The sequence below is a fragment of the Phalacrocorax carbo genome, chromosome 3 (assembly GCF_963921805.1).
Source record: "Phalacrocorax carbo chromosome 3, bPhaCar2.1, whole genome shotgun sequence".
Classification (NCBI taxonomy): domain Eukaryota; kingdom Metazoa; phylum Chordata; class Aves; order Suliformes; family Phalacrocoracidae; genus Phalacrocorax; species Phalacrocorax carbo.
Genome location: NC_087515.1, coordinates 5,958,317 through 5,981,858, shown reverse-complemented (window position 1 = coordinate 5,981,858; position 23,542 = coordinate 5,958,317).

Below are 23,542 nucleotides of genomic sequence, written 5' to 3'. Positions count from 1 at the left end.
GATGGTGTTACGTGCTCTGCTCTGTCCCTACAGCCTCTGTGAGAGGCTGTCCCTGCCGACCAGTGTGCACTGCATTGCATGCTAAAAAATATTGTGCGTGATGAAAGGCTTGGAGCCAATAGGGCTGTAGCAGCCTTAATTAAAAATCCAATTAAAACCCCAGAATGAGTTATCGTTAGCCAAAGGGGCTAGGAGAAACCAGAAGGTTGGTTAGGGTATTTTTTTTCTCTGATATATTGGAGTGGGAATGGAGCTAGAGAGATAACAGGGCGATTAAAAATGAGAAATGCATGAAATTAATGATGACTCAGAATGGCTGTGAGAGGATGAAATTTTTTTTACATCTGTCTATAGTGTATTAAATAAAGAAAAGAAGTTTGAATAATCAAGAAGTCAGAATGATGCTGTAAAATTAATTGTTGATTAAGAACACAGAAAGAGTAATTGGAAAATGTAAAATATATGATGTAATGGCTCCAGTAATACATATATCAAAGGAGCTAGAGGAACTGTGGAGTCTGAATGGATCTTACAGGGTGCTGTAGGGTGTTTGCAACATCTGGCTTTGTGTACCTAATGACAGTGCTAAGTTACGAGACTCATCCCTCTGTAGTCATGCTAAGGGAGTCACCTCCAGAAGACAACAGTATAAATGAAGATCCAGGAGTGTCTGAGGGGAGCCAACCCATTCACCTGAGCACCTGAACTAGTGCCTCGATACAGGTGATACCATAAAACTCCCCCTTCGTTTCACACCACAACACTCCATGGAGACACCAGGGGAAATAAAGTGTTTTCCATCAGGGATGGATTAGATGAAACCTACTGATGACGATGCCACTGCCCCAGTCAGGTTATTACAGTGTTCTTATTACCAGGACGTTAGAGCCTTATTGATATTGACTTCATGCTGGCTCTGTATTCCCTTAACTCCATCAGCTTCCAAAGCAAAAAAAAGAAGGAAACTCTGAGACAGAAACGAGACATCTTCAAAGGGCAAAGCTGCCACTTCAGCTGCTTGTACCAGCACTAAGCTCAGAAGGGTAAACTTCAAAGGGAGTGAAGCCTCTTTTCTTCAGCAGCTGGATGAAGCAAACATAACACATATCAGCACAGATACAGTTTTCCTGACTCCAGAGCTAAGAACACATCTTTCATGCATCTAAAGACTGTGAAATCAAAAGTGATTCCCTCTTGATTTCATCCTTGTGCCTTAATCCAGGGATAAGAGATGATCCCTGGCAAGAATCTGATTTGTTAACAGGAACCAGCAGAGAACTGTAGAGTTGGTATACCTCAAAAAGCTCCTGAATTAGGATCAATCTGCTGAAACAGCTGGTGGGAGGGCACGACAACAAGATATCCAGAGACCTTTCACCCTTCCATTGCATACCAGCCTTGCCTTCTTCACTCAGTGCTGAAGGTTTACACACCCTTGATCATTTGTATCCTCTCCCTGGGCTCTGAAAGCAGCGCAAGGTGACTGCATACAGGGTGGCCTGGAGGGAGCATTCCAGTCATCACATAAGGAAAGCCCTGGTGTACTGGTGCGAAAAGAGAGACAACAGCTCTGACAAGAAGACCATGTATGAAATACTAAAATGCTACCTACCCCAGCTACTATGGGCCGTGTCCAGCATTAGTACACCATGCACTATCAATGGGTGGCACCAGGGAGTTGAAGAAAACAGGGGAAAAAATATTTTGCATACTTTTTTTCCTATAGACTGCTAATTAAAAACAAACGTACCAAAAAAACAGAAGAAAGTGTTTTCTTCACTGCCTTGCCGCTCCTAAGCAGCCCAGCTGGGACAGAGCTGGCTGTGTGCTGCCGTTCCCAGCAGCGTGCTGTGTCCATCTTTCCAGCTCCACAGAAACATCCCAGAAAAGGGCAGAGGGATGGGCAGCATGCAGGCAGCATGTTTCCCTCACCATTTTGAACTGGAGCAAGGGTGGAGATCTCAAGCTCCCAGTTCAGGCTGGAAACAGGCATACAGCCTCATTACCTTCCATCTCAGAGATGAGAAAAAGCTGTCAGTAGGTAAGACGGGGCAAGGGAAGACCCCAAGCCACTGGATGGGCAAATAATCTTTATTAACTTCTACTTCCAGGGCCTGCTCCCACTGGCCTCCACCCTACCCATTAAATCAGCTGGAATCAGGCTAGGAGCATCAAGTGGCTTCCCCTGGTTGATTCTTCTTAATGCGTGTGTGCACAGGAAGGCAGGAGAAGCTTCAGTGGCAGTTTTAACAGCTTTAGCCTCACTGGAAAAAATCTGTGGCAGCCATGAGTGGCAGATTTTATCTTAGTCTGTTTGCAGTCCCATGTACATCCCACTTGTTATTTTACAGGCAGCATTTTGGCCTTTAGTTAGAAGGGAAGACATTCTGCAGGCAAATGAAAGATAGCTGAGCAAAATATTTCCATCTAATTCTGCCATGAATACTGGCTGGTCATCTACACCTTTCCTGTTCATACACCCTGTAGAAAAATTTGCATGAAACTATACATGTGCACACTGAGAAGGCAAGCAGTGCACCAGCCGGGAAAAGAAAGGACCACAGCAGAAAGACAAACTGGAATCTCTTGGTCAGTTTTGATTTAATACCTTGTACTTCTTTAGATCCACACAGTGTCCCATTATCTCCTCTGACCCGGTCTCACTGCGATTCCTGTGACTTTACTGGCTTCCCCTCTTGCGTCAGCAGAAGATGTGGGAAAAGAGGCATGGTTTCTTCCTCCATAGGATGTGAAATGCATCACTGTCTGCCCTAATGAGGATGCCTTCCCTGATGTGATCCCTCTTCCATGTCTTCAAGGATCAGACCCGCTTTTCAATGATTGCAACAACCTTTGAGATTCAGATCACTTCCCCACTCAACTTCCCCCTTTTACTTTTCACTGTGGAGAGCGAGAGATTTAGGAAAAACCACAGGTGACTAACATTCCTTGGTACATTCTCCTGTGCTTTCCTGACAGGAGATGTCACAGTGGGTACACTCTTGCATTGTTACACAGAAGGCCAAATACAACCCCAAGACTTCTACTGTCTGTAAGTCAAAATGATAAGCACTGGACTCATGCACGAGTTTGTCACCTGCTGTCCTCCTCCTGCCTTCACGTGTAGGTGATGTTGAAGCATAGAAAAATAAAATTACACATAAAATTCATGCTACTAATCCATGCCTTATTTTAATCCCACTTAATAACCCCCAGTGCATATTACAATCCTTAGATACTTTTACCAGTGATGCCTACTATAAAGGATCAGATACACTGGTACACTCAGGCTCCTTTACCCTAATCCAGTGACACAAAATAAATGACAAAATGTTTAGAAGAGCTTCTGATAGCTTTGCGTTGCCTGATTATCACAAAATCATGGCTTCAATGCACTGAAAAAGCCACTCTCTAATCAGTATAATTAAAACCTTATGTACATCTTTCTGTTTCCCCTGCAAAGTGGTCATTTGTTAAATTGCCAGATAAGGTTGCTGCATCAGCTTTGCATTTCAAGCTAATTTCACGGTGTTACAAGGCACAGGCAATCACTCCCTGTGCCTGCTTGCACGTAGGTGCATCAGCCCTTGTCTAATAACTATTGTACTGAACAGCCAATTTCTATCAAATCTTTGGAGGTCTCAAAGGTATTCTGGTCCTCTAAGATTTACGGCAACAGAAAACTATGTGGAGGGAGAATTTTCTGTACGTGCTTTTTTTGAAAGAATTGTAAGCACCCACCACTTTATTACATGTAATGGAATCCGCACAGGAGCCCAATTAAGCTTTATTGGTCCTCTGGTTTACTAAACTATTTGTAGGTAACATGATCATCCCCCATGGACAGAATCATTACAAAATAAGGAAAATAGGCATCTCCGGAGGGCTTCTAGACCAACCAACTGGATAAATGATACCATGTCATACATGATAAACATCTGTCTAACCTGTTAAAGATTTCCCATCCTGAAGTCTCCCCAGGCAATTAGATGAGCATAAATCTTTATTCCCCACCATCTTGTACTACAGCCGAAACATTGTAATACATTAGTGAAGCTCTATAAAATGTGGTTCAAAGCCTGCCATTTGTGGCCGCGTTTGCATTTCAATTTACAGAAGCCTAGGTATGGAAAGGAAGGTAAAACAATGCTGCAGCATTGATTTCTCTCAGGGACATGACAGTTGCATAAAGGGCTCTGCTAATTATAGCCACCAGCTATCAACAGACTCAACAAAAGCCACAGCAGCATTGCAGCAATCCATGCCTTCCATAGTCCATAGCTCTTTAAGGTGAAAGCATTTCTCATGCCTAAGAATTGATTTTCAAAGGTAATGCCCCAGCAGCCCCCTGCGATAAAACAAGGGTGAACCTGACTCCGAAAGGTCCTTCAGGTGGTGAGTCGCTGCCAGAGCACTTTCCTTGTTTCTAATTGATGGGACTTCTCAGAAGGTAGATCCATTATACATGACTCACTGGACTTCAGGACTTTAATCCCAGGGAAGCCACCAGCAAAGCTCCCTTAAATTTATGTTGGAAACAACGTGGACCATCCTTAAAAGCAGAAAGTGCAATATTTAGGCAGAAATATGCTGTTCAGTGAAAGACTCAAGAATGTCATTGCTTCTCAAAACACCAGTATATATTTTCCTAGTTAAAAGAATGGATCCGACTAGGTAAAAATTACTGTCTTCATGTAGATTTTTCACTGCCTAAATCTGAGGTTACTTTCGGAGGGATATGTGATAATTTTATACATGCTTAGAAGCAGTGCCTCGAGGAGGACTGGGAGGAAGACTGGGAAATGCCATCCTCCCTGTTTTCTCTGGCTTGAAGGAGTCCCAACTGCTCACGTTTTCACTTCCTTCTGAGCTGACACCAAACTTCTGCTCAGAGTCCATCTGGGTCCCTCAGTGGTGTGTATGGCTTTGGGGAAAGAACTAGAAGAAGCAATATCCATGAAAAATGGTGTAAGGAGTTTTCCTTGACCAGACCTTAGCTCTGTGCCTCTCCCAGCCTTTTCTCCAGAGTGAAAAGTTTAGTATGAAATTCTCTTTGGTGAAAATCCTTGGTTCTGTTTTCAGCATCTTAAAAATCTAAAAGCTGCTTCTGCTGCAACTTGGCACAAGTCCCTCTACTTGAGGGGTCATGTTGGCTTCTATTAGGTTTGGAGCTGCCATCAGCCTGTCAGTGCAAGAGGGTAATTCCTCAAACGAGGGAGATAACTTTATAGAACAAGGCAACAATGGCATTCATACTCTGCTCTCCCTAAGCCTGCCTTCTTGCCAAAAAGAGACAAAATATTTAAGCATAACATAACTTTTTAATTGTTTATGGCATTTGGAGTTGAAACTCTAAGCAATAATTATGCTAATGAGAAATAAAGTATTTTCTTGGCAGCAGAATACTTTTTTGTTGGCATTGTTGTCAACTTGTTTATTCGTTGCTTTCTTGTCATCATCGCTGGCTTCTATTTGTATGCAGTAAGCGCCATATACAGCTGTCCTTGAGAAAACTGCCGCAGCTTCCAAAAATTGCTTTCCCATTTCTTTTTTTCTTGTTTCAGAAGTAACAGCTTTTTGTCTTTTCGGGCCTTTGACAACTGCACGCCACGTCGCTATTCCCTGAGAAGGGTAATGACTTTCTCAGCAGTGCAGTACAGCAGCGCACCGGGGGAATAGAAGTGGGGACTTGCCATTACAACAGATATGAGAGAAATGAAGTGCCCGTCCACAGAGGCCTCGGTATTGGCTTGAACGATCACGTTCCCATTTCAGTTCTTAATTGCACAATGAGCAGGAGGAAATGGAGTAGATCCAGGGGGATCTGCAAAGGAAGAAAGTAAATTCTTAGCCGGAGCTTGCTGCAGAGAAATGCTCTTCTTCAGCTTACACATTTTGAGCACAAGCAGCAGCTTTATGAAAACAAAGCCATTTTCACAGGGAAGTCCCTTGAAAAACTGGTGATTCAATTCTGCTTTCACATACTTAAGTGGACCAGCCCCAGTGACCTCCTCTGAAGAGGGTCTCTGCTGAGCTGGATGGAGGGAGGCGTGAACTGGGGTGGGAAGGCAGGGGAGGAGAGGCCGAGCAGTCGCACAGTGCCTCCCTGCAATGCGGTGTGCACTGGCCACCGCTGCAAACACTGGCAGCAGAAAGGCTGCAGTCCTCAAAGCTTCTGCCCTGCCTGGTTTAGGGCTGTGTATAGATGCTCTCTGCCTGTAGAGGAGTCCTACCTCCTCCTGGAGAATCTTTAGCCTCCCAGCATCCCAGGAGGAAGGGAAGCATCAGTGCCGCCACAGTGGATGTGATGCCTCAGTTCATTTAAGCGATAGGTAAGAGGACTGGCCCACTTAGTGTGATCCAGAAAAGCCCTTGCTGTGGGAGCAGAGGTGCAAACGCTGTGGAGGAGCTCTAGTGTACGGTGACTATGACCAGACTCGGGGAATCTTTACACAGAGCCTTTAAAATGGATGTGAGGCTGATTTCCCTGTCACGTATGTTGATAAATCACAGCGGGTTTTGGCATTTCATATTAAGATAAAACTAACTCTATCCAGTGACTGAGTTATTCTGTGACACTTGTTTGAAATAATGTAAATAGAAAGTGAAATCTGTTTTACTTTTTTTTAATTTACACAAGTTCCCGAGATTTGTATCATTTTAATGGAAGGTCTAATTAGTGGGTAATTGAGTTAAAGGTGAGATGTTGCAAATGCAATTCATTAAAGCGTGAATTTTAAACTACTAATACATGCGTAGCTGTTAGAAATGAGAAACAGACACAGAATAATGTCTGCTGGATCTACTGTCTCCGCATTGCACCTCTAGCATGCAGTAACTGACATTCTTTTCTTCTTTTTCTCTTCGGGGATATTGCCCCAAAAAACCCTATTATTCACCAGATCAGTGAGTCAATAGATGCTGTTTTTCTCCTTGTGCTGGATCTGCACTAAGCACAGCAAGGAAAACCTGCCTCTCAGTGCACAGAAGTTCGTGACCGCTAACACACAAAATGGCCACTATATAAAAGCTATATGTTCCAGCGCTTTGTGTTCCATGTCACCATTTCTACACCTTTGTGTATACCAGGTGAACAGCTGAGGGGTGTTTTTAGTAAAGAGGATATCTGATTTCCAGAATGACAGAATCATCTGTAATTAAAAGAGCCACAGACTGCCTGAAATAAACCTTGTTTCTTGCTTCAGGCTGTATTAGAAGCAGCTTTCTCAGGGCCTGGCACTCGGCGGGTGTTTCTGAGAGCTGCCCTGCTGTATTATGAGCAGTTGCTGATAACAATCCTGACACCCCAGCATGTCTGCCGCTATATTGACACAGCCCCACTGTCTCTTAATTCTGCTCCTTGTGGGAGGATCAGAAGTACCCAGGACACACTGCTGGAGGGAAAACAATGTCTTTGTACAGACACAAAATAAAAACAACCAGAAATCACACAGATGCATGTAAGAACATATACTTTGTGCTGACAAATGTCAATGCAAGCACAACCTGCTGGAGGTTAAGGCTGTGCTCCCTGACAGATGTATTTCCTACTTCTACGTGTTGGCTTTCATTCTTTCCTCCCTTATTTCTTTACTCAGTAGTTATACCGTGCAACACACCTGTAATGCTCCAAACATGAAAAACAAAACAAAATAGAGATCGAGGGAGCAGGTGACCAGCTCCATAACACAGCATCACATGTACAAGATGGAAGATATTTCCGTGAGGCTTGGGGTGAGCCACTGATGTATCCCAATTTGTTTCTTGATACCCAGGTGAGCAGAAAGGAAAGGAGTTAAGAAATACCTGCCCCGTCAGTATCTGTTTCCTGCTTACGCCTGTACCCAGTGTTCGCAAAACTCATTTGTCCTGAGCCGCACTGCAAATCCATTTTGCATTTATAAGGAGCAAGCGGATGAAAGCTCAAGAGCAACGTGTTTCTATCTGCATTCATGTGTCATTCATCAGTAGCCCCACACTTCAGAAACCTCAGGATTTTTGTTTCCAGCTACCTGCAGGAGGCAGCTTTTGCGTTCAGCTGTGCGTTACTCAGATTAGCCTCCTGGAGAACTGCTGCCCTCTGCGCCAGCCTTCTGAATCCTAAAGGTGACTGAAAAGCCCACCACCAATTATATACCAGGACGTAGATTTCCTCAGATGTGCGCCTTTAAATATATCCCAGTTGCAGAACAGGAAGGTTACTACAGTTTCTTTAAGATAAATGAGGACATTGCATTGCTTTTAGAAAAGCAAAGAAGAAAACAGTGATGTGGGACTTTATCCCAAAGTCTGAATTAATTTTTAGGTTTTTGCTGGATGAACATTTGGATGATTGGTTTTGCTGCACTAGGGAGTTTTCTTTCAGTTTCTGGAATTTGAGAATCAATTTTCCGTAACCAAGTAGCATGATATCTCTTAAAGTTCTAGGAAGGATCCAGGTTCCTTGAATGTATTAATAGCTATGGTTTTTATTCAGAAGAAGGACGAGGAGGCAGGTGACAGTCACTGGCCAAATAACTTTTGTAATGTGGAAAATACAGAGCAGTTTAAAAGCTGCTGGCTGTAGCAAGATTTTTCCAAGGGCTGCTGACTAGCTAGGAGATAATTCACACTCGGCTGGATGAAGCTGCACTTGATTTGTGCAAGACAATGAAGGGGAAATAAGGCAAGGCAGTGGGACCTGGTTTTTTTTGTTTTAGTTTAGTTTAGTTTTGTTTTTTAAACAAGAATCACCAAGGTTAAGTCCACCAAGTGATGTCTTCAGAGTGGAGAAACTCAAAGATGCCTACTTGCTCCAGGTGGCCAGGACTAAGCATGTCTGGGAACAAAGTCAAGGCACTCGCACGTGGGCCACTCCATCCTTTGCTGCCCCGTGTCTGCCTGTGCATGGGAGGCCCTTGAGGAGCAAGGGCAAAGCCAGCAGAGCATCACTCTTCAGGGCCCTGTCTGCGTTTTCACATCCTATTTTTTCACGTGTAAAGCTGCAAGATCTGAACGTTCATTAGTCGTCAGGGTTTATAAATGGCACACTTTCAATTTTTGCTTATTTTGGCTACCTTTGGCTGTTGTTTTTCTCTACATAGCTGACTGTTCAGATTGTATTTTCTTTATTTTTAAGATACCACATATCCACCCAGGAACTTCCCTCCATCCCCCTTACGCAGCCCGGACAGCACTCATATTCTAAGTCTACAAGTCTTTTGAAACTCTGGGACTTATCACAGAACTTAAATCTCTGGTTTATAAAGGTTATTAAACTTCTGCACATCATAAAACGCTCGGCTCAGTTGAAATCTGCCTCATAATTAGAGCTCAGTAAAGACAGTTTTATTTCACAGAAGATTTAGAAGTTTCAAAATCTGGTTTTCCTCCAGTTCCAAACAGTCCCCTAGCATTTCCAGAGTCTCTCCAAACTGCAAGGGAACCGCCAGCACTGAGGTGGACGAGGAGCCTGGGAGGCCAAAGAGCCGCTGCCCTGCGAGTGCCCGGAGGAACCTGAACTCCTGGCTCCCCAACAGCCACCCGGCAAGGAAAACACAATTTGTGTGTATGGGAGGGGGGAGACAACTACTGTCACGTGGAACAGAGGTTCAGACACGAGTCAGGTTTCGTGCAGAATTTTGTACATAAGACTATTTTGAATGTATAGTGCCTTGCAGTGCCACGGTTACATGGGATATCTAAAAAAAGTCCACTTTATTTGAAATCTGTACAGAACATTTCAGCAAATTTGGGGCTTCATGACTGCAGAGTCAATTTGTACTCAGCACAATCTCATTCTTAGTTTGGCTTATGAAACCATAAATTGATTTTAAAGTGTATATACATATATACACTAAGTTTTGCCTGCCTCTTTTTTACATACTGTAATGGATATCAACATTAAAAGATTAGTTTGCAAAGAACATGTACTGTAACATGGAGAAGAATATAATAAAGGACAGGACATTCTTCCTTGTGAAAGGAGCCAAAACCAGGTTGGATTTTGATATTCATCTAGTTCAAATGAAGCATATCTAAGCTGTTCATTCTGCTATCCGTGGTTCATTTAATAGTATGATTTTATATAATCTTGACAGCTTTCAATTATATTCAGGTACTTATAAATGCCTTTCAAAGCATCTTAGCTCTTGATGTATGATCACCCACTCCATTCCTTGGCAGCTGGATTTAACCATGTCAGAAAACAACAGACTACCACGGAACTCCCTCTGTTGAACTTTGCCAATTAAAGGTCTGTCTCTCCTAATTTTTCCCCTTCCGCAGAAATTATAATCGAAGCATATTTTATTTGGCATCTTCTCAGGCATTTCTGTGCCAGATGCGAGTTTCCTGGGTACACAAAAGCACCCAATCTTTACCAGAATATTCAGTGACACGTTATAGCTGATCAAAAGTGACGTTAGGTGAAAAAGTGTTACATATTTATTGGTTTATCCTTCTGCTCTGAGTAGCCTGTACGTGCCCTTTGTGTTCATAGCACGTCTTATAATGGTGTCCATTGGTTTTATAAGTAGCACAATATCCTCCAAAGGTTTGTAGGTATGATTTGGACAAGTGTGCTAGGATCACACTTGGCAATTATTTTGAGCTGGATTTCAGCCTTGCTGAAATGAGGACAGACTAATTAGACTCGGACTCTTCAGCTGAAAAGAAGAGACAGCTGAGAGGGAAGATAATAGAGGTTTATAATGATAACTGAGGTAAACAGGGAACAATTACTCAATCTTCCACCCGCTATGAGAATTAGAAGGCACCCCAATTATCAGGCAGCAGGTTTAAAACAAAGAGAAATAAATACCTTTTCTCATAACATCTAATTAAACTGTGAAACTAACTGCTCATGGAAGTTGCAGAGGCCAAACATACAAATGCATTAAAAAAGTCATCAGACAAATTCATGTAACCGTGAATATCCACCAGTGGTGAGGGAACGTGACTGTCTGGATGCAACCTCTGGCTCAGGAAGCCCCTAAAAAAATCAGTAGCTGGGAAGGTACAGCTTTGCATTTGCCCTGCTTTTTATGCTCTTTCATAAGGACCTGTTGCTGACCACAGCTGGAGGCAGGATACTGGGTGGAGCTTTGGGCTCACCCAGTATAGAAGCTTTTATATTTTAATTATGGTCTTCACTATGCTGCAATAGGATTATTTCAGGCATTGGTATCATGAACAATACAGTAATAGAAGAGCTGTGAGAGATGCTGAGCTCCCTGAGAGAGTGAGGAGCAATCAGGTGAGTCCATCCCACCCCCAGCAGTGCAGTTACCCTGAGCTGGGTCCCAGGGTGCTCCATCCATGGCCCTGGGACAGTCCATTTGGGGCCTGGCCTACTTCTGCTCAGCAAAGCTGCTGCACTAGGACACGCATTCAAGCATCCACCACTACACGCGGGTCACCACAACCCCATCCTCCTGCCACGAGCAGGATGGGCTCTGTGGCCTCAGCCAGCACCGTCATGTGGAGCAGCACATCCCTGCTCAGGCTTCTCAGGACTTTTATTATAATAAAAGACGTAAAGGCAAACTACAGAATTGATCTCTTAGTGGAGAATAACACCACCTAGATATTAAGTGCGCTGCTGTTACTGTCTCAGTCCTCACTTTTCAATCTCTTGTATGGTTTTCTGCTCCAACAAATTTTGGCATATTATAAACTGGAAAAGGTACATACACACATACAAAGGGACAGCATTCAGCCCATGTACACATTTGCTTTCTTCTCAAATCTCCCAGATGGGAGGAAACGGGCTGTTTAACCAGTGTTACTGCTTTGTACCTTCTGCTGCCTGCGACTTCTTCTCTCCTGAGAAGCGTACCCAGAGGGCAGAGTCCTCCATTCGGTAGAAATAAAGTTGTGAGAGAATCAAGAAGATGATCTCACATTAAAATAAAATATTTTTGTTAAAGGAATGAAAGAATCTCTCTAGAAAAAAAAAAAAAAAAGCCTATTTCAGATATAATGCTTTAAGAAAAACCAAACTCTTCTAAGCCATGGAAATCACTGAGGAACCAGAATGGCACAAGCTTCAAATATGGGACACATCATCTCACCGAAGTGAAAGGAAGTGCCTTTTTAGGAGCTCACAATTCAGAGAGAAGAATAAGCTGAAAGACATGAAACTGAATCAATATATTTTTCTCCTGAATGAAGGTTGGTTTCATTCTAGTATTCTCTTTAAAAAGAAAAAAGGGGGAAATGGCACCAGAAAAACTCAAAGAAATAATATAGTTGCTTTCCATCACAGTTCTTTCAAAGCTGATTTCAAATAGTAATTTTCCTGGAATTGCTTCTTGGTTTCCTGTCTGCTGTTCCAGGTTGAACGAAAGACACAGTTGCTGCTGGTAAAATAAGCTTTCTCTTTTGTAAGTGTGCCAACTTGCACTCTTTGCTATCAGCAGACGAGCCAAATGGTTCTTCTGGGGAAATACGAATTTCCAGGTAACTCAGATGTTCGAAGCCTCAGCATAATAATAGCAAGGCCAAAAAAAGAAGTGCAAAAGAGAAAATAATCCCTTCTGTAGAATCCACAAAGACAAAACGAAGAGATCACAATTATATCATCTTCCACCTAATTTAAACCTATGTGAGGAAAGCGTGCAAGGGGATGTCAGGAAATGGCAAAATTGCTAATGTTACAGCTTAGCTATACAGAAAGGGTTTACCTTTCCATCCAGTGTAATCCTATCAATAGATAGGTTGCAGGTGATACAACCTTCTGCGTGACAATCCAGATTACCCCTCACCCCCCAAAAATAAAAAAAGGGAATCAGAGAGCCAGGCTGCACTGCCTCTGCCCACCTTCTGCCGTTTGCTTCCCGGGAGAAGCTCCAGCCCAGCTTGCTGCTCGTGGAGCTGGCCCAAGCCAGACGGGAACAGAAGTATTTCTGCAGGAGCGAACCCAGCAGGCGAGGCCGCAGGACCGCTCTGTGCAGCAGGCTGTAGAGGGCTTGGCATGATCCCAGCCTCAACTGCACGTTTGCCCCCTCTGCCAGAGAGTATTGCCCTCGCAGCAGGGCTGGGAGAGCAAGGTATATCCCCAAACCTCCTTGAAGTCTTAAATGAGCGCTCCTTTACTGTAGTTTTTAGCTAAACAGCGGGATTTTGTAGGGGAGAAACCAAAAGGCAAATGCCTTTAGTTCCCCTTTGCCTGTTCCCCTGTAGCAGGCAGTAACCGCCAGCAGAAGGGCAGTTGCCTACAGCCGTGGGGTGGAGGGGCAACACCAGCTTAAATCGTGGCAGCCGTGTGCTGGATGGCCACGTACCAGCACCCGGAGGCGGCTGTCTCTGTCTGCACCTGAGCAACCGTGCCGCTGGCAGAGATTAATCATTGGGTTGGTTTTCTCCTGCTGAAAAAGATGTTCTTTCCCTTTTGTTGTGTCTTGTCAAATCACCATTTCATTTTGTCAAGGAATATGAAAAAAAAAACCTATCTTGGAGCCTATGGCATCAAGTGAGGGAGAAAAAATCCCCCCAGCCACAAATCCCTAATTAAAACCCTACACAGCTATAGGAGTAGAAAGCCATGTTTTGATCTTAATAGTGTTAGTGGAAAAGGCTTTATGCTGGTGATTTTTGAGGCTTTCTGGCTGCCCCTTGCTGAGCAGAGCTGCAGAAAGCTCAGGCTGGTATCGATCACACAGCAGTGCTCGCATTCTCCCCGAGTCTGCCAGGCAGTTGTTCTTTCCCAATCCGTACGTCACGTACAATGTGCTCCTGCATTTCCATGAAAGCTGGAGGGTTTCATCAGTAAAGCCTTATTTCATAACAAAGTCAGCTACGTGATAAGTCAGGTCTCGGATGGCAGCAGCCCAGGAGAGGCTGAGCCCTGCTTGGCCATGGGGCTGACCCAGCGGCAAGGTCTATGAAAGGTGGGAAGCCTGTACCCCTGCAGCCCAGTGCGGTGTCACCAGGGGAAAAGCTGGGGGCAGGATGAGTGGAAGAACACAGGCAGTTACCTTGATCCATCTTTCTTGGCCCCCGGCAAGCAGATCCTCAATCTGCATTCAGGCTCTTGGCAAACACAAGGTTCATTAGGATTTTCTACAAAAATCTTTGCAGAAGCATAATGTTGTAATGTTAATGGACTGCTGCTGTTACAATGTAATACTGATATACTGCATTACAGAGAGAAAAATCATCATAAACCTGAGAAGCTATGTACTTGCCCAGGAAATTGTTCAGACAGGGAACTTTGTCAGACGCTTCCTGCATAAGCTGGCTGCAGAAAGCGTGACAAAAAGGTAAAACCCGTGTCACACCTCACCTGGCAAATTCAGAAGGCCTCTGATCTAAGTCCGAGGGTGACAGCACAAACCAGTAGTTCCAGTTCACTGTGGTTTGTACGCTCCAGAGTCTTTTCTAATAGCAAAGCCTACCTGAACTTTACTTAGCCAGCAACACTAGATGAGAACTGGTCATATATTTCAGTCAGTCTGGAAACTCGTGCCCTGGTCTGTCAACATGCCTGACCCACCTGAACGTGGGGTCGTTAGTCAGGGAGAGATGTTGAGAATAAACAGGGGGAAATGCTCTCATAAAAGAGGAAGGATTTGGTGGCACAGATTCAGACTGCTGTGAATTTTTAGGAATAGTCAGTGGAAAGCAGGGATGTAAAGTTTATTCTACAAGATAACAGGATAACAGCAGCTAATACTACTAAGGCAATGACATTCCCAGAAGTTATTGTTTCCTGCTGCTGCAAGCAGCGTGCAGGATCTAGGGCTATTTGCATTGGAGATTTACAACCAGGACCTAAGGCTGTTGTCTGCTTAGAGAGGGGTGAGCTTAGAGTGGAATACAGAAGAAATAAGGGGGGTGTGAGCTGAGAGGAAAAAGTAGAGAGGCCTAAAGAAGGGAGAAATAAGTGAGTTGCTGAGTGGAGCTTATGACATTTCAATGACAATAATCCTTTCTCAGACCACAAAAACATTTAGAGAGGAAATGTTGCAATAAACCTCAGAGAGGCACTGATGAGAGACTGTAAATTCAGTTCCAAATGTTTGAGAGGTTGTTAAGTGGACTAATATTAAGTGGGATTATAAATGTAATGGCATGTAATATAGCTCTTAAGTAACTAGGGAAGCATTATATGAACTGACAATGGTGATCTGTGGCTGTGGGATCTTAATAAATTTATGAGAGTTTATTACTGAATTTCATTTATTGCCATCGTAGGGAATGCTTACGCATGAGAATGTTACATGAATTGAGATAATTGATCATCCAGGGAAATGTCTAAACGCATTTAAAGGAAACTTTCAAATACCAATTTTAAATTAACAAGAAAAAAATATGTTAAAATCTATTCAGGGAATATTGTTATTAGCAGGACACAGTCAAGCCCCTTAGGCAAGAAATGTTCCCTGTTACAAGATATTTGATCTTGACTGCAGGAGAAGAAAAGTTTTAAATCAGCCCTCCCAGTACAGATCCTCTCCCCAGAGACACAACAGTACCCGTGAACTGACGCCACATCCCACAGCACCCTTCTGCACTGAAATCAATTCACTAGAGGTCTAAGTATCGGCGTGAGCTCTGGTTGCCCGCGTGCCCTAGTTGCAGCTTCACATTCAGCAAGTTACTGCTGTGCCCTATATGCTGTGCCCTACATCCAAGGACAGAGCAATGGAGGTTTCTTCAAGATAAGTGTTCTCAGGCTCGAGGGTGGCCCCAGGGGCACCTAGGCCAGCATCTGCTCAGCTTTCCCCATGGAGAAGCAATAGGGGGAGATGGGAACAGGAGAGTTTTCTGCCCTCAGGCTGAGCTGGGGGAAGCACAGGGGCAGGTCCCCTCCCTGCAAGGCTGCAAGCCACTTGTGGATCTACTGTAGAGTCACCAATGGCCACCGCTGAGCCCCAGGAGTGGTGCGGGAAGGACGGAGGGAGGGAAGGAAAGAAAAAGATGTCAGCGAACAGAGCAAAAGGCAGAGAAATGGTGGGGGGAAAATGAAAGACAGTGTAAGGCATAAGAGAAACAGTAAAAGGAAGGGTTCTTACATGTGGAAAAGGGCGAACCAGAAATAAAGAGACTGAGAAATTAATCAAAGAGAAAATGTACTTGAGGGGTGGATGGAGGACAGTAAAAATGAAGGAACAGAAAGGGGAAGTGGAGGACAGAAGCTGGGGATGCATACTCTATTACAGTATTATTGAAGTCCAGTGTCAGATCTCACTGGACATAAATTGGTCCTTTCTATGTTTGAATAAGATTTTTTGATGGTTTTGTGGATTTCCACAGTAGTCCAAAGAGCTCCTGCTTCGGTGCAGTTACAATTGTACAAGAGTAGCTGATGCTAAAACGGATATGAAAAACTGAAGGGGAGATAAGATTAAAAGGCTGCAGGGTATCCAGGCTGCACGATGAATTACATATTGGTCAAACCAGCCCTTGGCTAAGGCCCCAAGCAAGTAAGAAAGAAATCATGTGGTCTGGAGCCACATAACTCAAATGACAGCAGCCCAGGATCAGGGGAGAGAAATCCAAAGCTTCCCAGCCGAACCTCCTTCTCTCTCTTTCCCTGACCTTCCTGTTTTTCTCTACTAAGACCTCACCCGTCTTTCCAACTTCCAAACCCTTATTGCTTATTCACTCCTAGGTCTTAGTGCATCAATTTGCCTGGCCTTTCTCTCAGATGTTTTTATTTGAAAGCTTTTTAATATATATATTTAGTGCCAGTAAGTGCTTGTTAAATGAATTTGTTTGAAGGTATTCAGCAAATTAAACTGTTAAATGATGTGAGATAGTTTTCCACAGGACAGCACTGAAAAAGGCAATCATGTCCAGGAGCAGTGTTGATTTTTACTGCAGCAGAAGCAATGGTAAAACTCTGAAGAAAGCATCTGGCAAATTAACAGAATATTAAATACAATCAAATAATGTAAAGTCAAGAGACATCTCCTGTGTAGCTTTGATTGGGATTTACTGAATTAATGTGTTAATTTATTAGAGACAGCTGGTGACCTTTGGAGCCTCTCTGCCATACAAGCCTGCATGTGCCCTGGCTGGGAACCAGCTGGGGGCCAAAACTCAAGAGAGTTTTCCTGCACGAGGGCATGTGCAAGGAGCGAGCAGCGAGAGAGCAGGTCTGTTTAAACCTCCACAACATTAGAAGCAGGCAATGGGACGCTGCCATTTTAAACTTACGTTTGTGCTTGGCCAAGACTTTCTTTGGTGATACATTTGTAATTGCAGAAGCGTGTGTCTAATTGGCCCAGCATCGTCAGGATGCAAGCACAGATCATCTCCACTGAGCCACATGTGGCACAGGTGGTGGGAAAATGAATGGGGGGAAGGAGAAAGCAGAGTCTCTCTTGATCATCTGTCCTCTTTGGCTTTCCCTTTTCTTTTATGTGCCTTCACCTATCCCTTCCTAGCCCTTAATCCATTAAAAAAAAAATCTTAGTTGTCTGGCATTTGCCATCTTGTATGTGTGAACCGTTGCAAGTCAGCAAAGTTATGTCCTAGCGCCACAGTATGGGTTGAAGGTTGCTCTATACAGTGGATCTGCTTCTCCTTCATGCCTTTGAAGTGCAAATATAAACATCCCTGGTCATGAATCATCAGGAGCCTGAGAGGTTTTGAACAAAAAGGCTGGGCAGCTCAATGAACCAATATGTTTCTAATGGAACTGCTTTAATGGAAAATATTCAATGGGCACACTGATTGCATATTTTCCCCCTTATTTCCATGTATGTGTTGGGGAGTGGAGATCTAGGGCAAATAAGGTGAGAAGAATAAACTCTGACTGGAGAGACACTAACTTCAGCTCTACTTTTGGAATTAATTTCCTGTCTCTCTTGCTCCAAAATGGGAGAGCAGACGTGCAGTGTCCTGTGTCCTATCCCTGGTGACAAGACTTCTGAAACCGTTGATCAGGTTTCTGAGCACACGGGAAGTTTAGTGGTGGCTGTAGGAGTCTGAGTCACTGAGATTTTCCCATGTTGGCACCAAGAGTCTCAAAGGACAGACTTAGCAATACCACAATTCTTGTTACACACCTGTCCCCCTCCCCAGCCCCGTGCTATCCCATGGTAGCATCCCTTCCTGTCTGGATGCAGGTGTGGACCAGGGACAGTGATGAGGAGAGCAGGCTGGTTCCATCCCATCCCCTCTTGGGTTCCTGGCAGCGCCTGGCACTACGTGTTCAACTCCCACTAGAAAATCAGCACATATTATTTGCATTCACTTTAACTGAGAGCATCTCTATCCTTCTTTACCCCTGCACCCTCTTTCTCATGTCTTGAAGCTGTAATAATCCCTGCTTGCCTCTTTGCATCTGCTAGTCTGAAATTGTGGGTTTAGAATACACGTACACATGCTTGGGAACTCAAGCCCTTCAGAAATAAGAAATCAGCCTTTAGGAATTGATATGCTTGTGAGACCACATGGAAGTGACCTCTTTTTGAATCTCAGCATCAAAGGAGGGCGTTCCCCTGAGACTTCATTCAAACCTCTACAATCAATTTATATTTTCATTTTAAAATGCAAAATTCTTGTGTATTTTCAAACTGAAATGAAACTTCTGAAGGTCTCAAAAAGGTCTCCCCTCTGAGAGGGAATCCAAGGTGCACGGTGTGGTACAGAGTATACAAAAAAAAGTCCCAAATGGTCCAGAAAGCATGATATAGATACAGAAAGAAGTGTATTCCTCTAGCACAGATCAGGCATCAAGGTCACAATCAACAGATTTTTTGCCAGAAAAGACCTTGCAGTGAGAAAACTTGCATTGAAGAGAATCCCTGGACTACAGTAGGTGACTCTTGCTATCCACTCAGTTTTCATCTTTATTCCCATCTAAATAATTTTGAAGAGGAGAGCCAAACAGAAAAATAAATTCAGAGTAGCACAGGCAGCTCCAGGATTAAAATGATTGATGCACCTTGTGCTGAAGGACATTCAAGAGTGAAGGCTGAATGAGCTCTGGTTATACTTCTAAGTCCTGTAATTAATCATCCAATATTAAAGCTTTTTGTTGCAGTTAAATAAATTGCCTAAGAAACAAGAAATTAATTGAATGTTTTCAACATGGATTGAGTCTTGAAGAAAAAAGGCTTCTTCTCATAAAAAGGCATTTTCTTATACAGCTCTGAGTATTATTTTGAACTCCAGAGGAGCAGCACTGAAGAGTCCCTTGAACAGCAAGCTCAGCAGGAACCGGAGGCCTGGAGCTGCTGCCTCACTCAGAAAAATGTCTTTTTTCGTCAGAGGCAAAGGGGTTCGTGCTGAGGGGACTGTAGCAGGAGACATGAAACAGACTCTCTCGTCAAACCTTTGGTGACAAGGAGAAGCCCTGGCTCTTTGTTGGTGCTGAAATCAGGTGGGATGTCTGACCCCACCACATCTCAACTCTCGTGAGCAGCTGCTGGAAGAGCTCAGGGTAGTGCATACACCACCACCTCCCACTTACCAGCTTGCCAGAGAGCAAGCCTGGGGTATGGGGACAGCAGCCATCGTGAACTGGTCTCTCCCTCCACCCTCTCCCTCCAAAAAGAGGGCGAGTATCACCACTCTCTGTGGAGCCCAGTGCTGACAGTGAAATCTCAGCAGAAGGCTCTCTCGGCTCCTTCACATCCAGTCAAGCGGGAGGTTTAAGGTCTATGGAAGACATGGGACTTGGCGGACTCTAGGGGAGGGTCTGAAACCCCTTTTCTTCAGAAAACTTGGAGCACTGGAAGGATCAGCTTGAAGAAAGCTAGCTGGTGTTGCCTCAGAGCGGTGTCACTCAGGCAGATGTCGAAGGGGCTGGTTCGTGCCGCCTTACGCCTGCCGAGTTAGTCACGGAAGGAAGAGGTGCCATTTGGTACCACAAGGTTCAGCGCATTTAAGATCAAACCTTTATGAGCCAAGGAAACACTTAGCTTGCTTTAATAAGATCCTTGCCACAGTGAAGAGCAGTGAGTCTGCCTGAGACCAGCTTGGTGGATTTGTCACTTGACATGAGTAGGTGACACAGGAGGGAACTTCCTCTGAAAGCCCAACCAGAAGGTCTGACATCGTTACTTCCACCCTTTCCCAGCCGTGGCAAACAAACCAATCCCAGACTGGATGCTGATGGCAGAAAACAGGCTCACACAGCCACGCAGCCTGGCACAGCCTGGCTTTCAAGGGGTGCTCTGGAAAGGCCCAGCGCAACCCCCCCTTGTCTCTAACACCCCGCCCTTGCCCAAACCAAGGTCCTACAATGGCGGCAGGCTCTCGCTGCCACCCTGGGTCACCCCACACAGGGTTGCATTTCAGAGCTTCATCTTTCAGCTGAGTAGAAAACAAACCTTACTGCATTTATCAGAGGGGTCGGGTGGATAGCTGTGTGCCTATGGAGCTGTAAACCAAAGAGGAGTTTGAAAGTGCAGGTATAAAATACATAAGGTTATACTTTTCTTACTTATTTCCTCCACTGCCAACTAGTTTCAAGGGAACCCAAATTGCTGGGCTTTTACTTTTCTTTGTGAACTAACTAAATAAAGGCCCTGAGATTACTGTCATCAACTCTTCTTATTTCCAAGTATTCCTGAAACCTCTCACCCTCATGCCCCTGAAGCTTTCTCCTCTCATCTTTCAGTTTCAGGCAGAATTGTAGCACAGTTCAGCAGCGCCTTGATGATCCAGTTGTAAGAGACACATTAGGAGACAACTGTCTTGAGCAACACCATCTTACTCAAAGGCACAAAACTGTGTTGTTGAAAGCAGTAGCGATTTGATATTTGTGAGGGTGCCTGTTCCTCTTCGCCTTCATCTCAAACACTGAAAACTCAAACAATGCCCTGATTCAGGCCTGGCTGCATCTGTCTACCATTGGTGCAGCTCAGGGGACCAGAAGTTCGCAGCAGCACAATCTATTGCTTTCTGGGCAAACACTTTGAAAGAATAGAATTTACTTTAGCTAATGCCAAGCTTTTATTGCTAACCAGTAAGCATATCAAGACCTTGAAAAGAAGGAGACTTAAAAGAAAGGAAGAAAACAAAGAAAAAGAAGACTTTCTATCAGTGAGAAGTTTTCACTGGGGCCATGGGCGCCTTCTGAATTGTAACTCTAATTCTCTGTGCTCATGTTTTAAAATACACTTTCTTTATGTGAGCATATGCTGTTCTCCAATACCTTTTCCTTACAATTTCAGATAAACATATAGAAACTTCTGGCACTCATGGGCAAAGCATGAGGCCCAGTGGTGCTTACACAGTCTAAAATAATAGTCTGTTTGCTGGTATAGGAACATGATATTTACATTTATGAGGGTAGCTTCATCGGTACCTGCCACACATTAGTTAAAGTTCACCTGAGGAAGTTTGTGACTGTGACTTCTTCATTCTTTGAAAGCTGTTGCGGGAAGGTTGGTAGGGCTAAATGATTTAAATGATTGGTAATGCCTGGTTGTTGGGTAAATGATTAAATAGAACAAATATGGAGGAAGAAATAACACAAAACGTTATTCGTATACACTTGAGTTGGAAGAAATACCTCAGAAAATATACCATACAGTTTGAGAAACAGAATTTAATGGAGGATGATTACTAGTGATATTCAAAGACATTTTCTCAGTTAATGCTATGTATTATAATCTAATCTTTTCTACCATTTTTTAGCACTTTATATTTTCCCAATTTTTGCCTTGAGATTAAACCAAAAGGTGTCCTGACATCTTCTGTACAGTAGAGCTTACAGCAACTAAGACCTCGACAACCTCTTTAGCTTCTATTTTTTATACAGAAATAGTGAAATCTGCTGAAAGATAAAAACTATTTAGGTATTACACAGAGCTAGAGGAAATGTTTTATTCATGTCCCTTCTTGTTTCAAAGAACATCAGACAGAATTTAGAACAATTACCAGTCAATGTAAAATAATGTATAATTCTAACCTAACTGTTACGAACTGTACCTTGAAAGGCTATGAAGTTGCTGCAATTACTGTCACCCACAAGGGACTCATTTAAAAAAAGAAGAACTGCAGTACATGGCCTAAACAATATGGCCAAGAAATTCACACTAACCCGCTGGTATGTTTGTATGGCTGTAATGTCACATCCAACGCAACAGGTGGGAACATTCATGATGCAGACAGTGCCAGAGATAAGGGGCAAATAAGGGGAAATATGATGTAGAAAGTTTACCCTTTTTCCATTAAGGAACTTTACGCAATCCGTCGCTAAAACTCTGATCCATGATGATGCCACGCTTGCTATTCAAGGCTTAGGTACGTTGCATTTAAAAGATTTCAAGGAACAGATCAGTGTAGAAGGAACTCCTCTTCCTCCTCCCCTCAGAATCTTGGCATAGAGTTAAATTAAAATTACCACATTTGAAACATTAATGAAGAAGGAAAGGAAGGAAACATGGTTGTGTTACATTAAACATCAGATGCTCCTGTGCAGTGCCATTAGCTTCAAAGAGTGCATCACTCTGAAGGGAAAAGATAGTTCAAAAGCAGATTTGGATGCTGAAAGGAAGCCTCCCACAATATAAATGAATGTAATAAAAATGACAGATGATGACAGCGGTGGAAGTAAAATCTAAATGGCCAGAAGAACAGCTATTTAATTTTTAAATACAACCAGACAACGTATGTCTCAAAATGATTGTAAAAATAAAGAGGCTGACCCTGTTTTATAAACGACAGCTAAAAATAGAACTAACTAAACTAAACTAAAAATAGGGCAAAGAACAAGAAAGGTTTTATTAAGTAAACAAGACAGGAGCCAAGGAGATCTCCGAACAAACAGCAGCAAGAAAACATTTCTAATTTCTCAGAGAGGTACAAGAAAGGTGTAACAAAAGCTAAGGGGAACAATTTATCTGCAGTCTGCTTTGAAGAACGGTTGGAAAGATGACTGAAAACATTTCCAAAAGCACAATTCTCACAATGTAGTGAAATGGTGGAACACTTCTAAGAAGTTTTATGATAGCATGAACTGAACAGAAGAGAAAAAGCTATGAGGACTATTAAAATTCTCTCCCTCCCACTTGCAAGAACGGGGAACGTTGACAGCTTCTATGACCTGAACTGCAGGGTTTGGTGCTTAATGCTGACCAGGGAATTTTGGCCCTGACTTTATAATGAGATTAAACCATTGTGAAAAACCACTGAAAACGTACAGCAAAGTTAGTGAATTTCAAATGCTGGTCACCAGCAGTGGGAACCTTTCTTGAGAGAAAATAATGTCCTCTGGTAAGTTGACTGAAATGAAAAATGCTGCCAGGTTCCATAAAATCCATGCTTTGTATAGGATAATAAATCTTAGCCACATCCCAGTCCAGATTTAAAGGGGTAAAATATGTTTACCTGCAAGGATGGCTGAACACCTAGCACCACTGAACCAAACCAAGGTCTCTCACTGAGCTACCAACAATGTTTTGGAGCACTTTCATGTGCCAGTGAAAGGAGCATGACTGAGACCAGATGACCAGAAAGGTGTTGGGGTGGAGAAAGCACCGTCAAAGCAGTAATGGGACCGGGAAATGGGAAAAGAAGGTTAAGCTAGGTGTGTTACTGAAGATAAATAGGCTCATTTCTTGCCAGCATTTCGTGGAAGAATCTCCATTAGCTT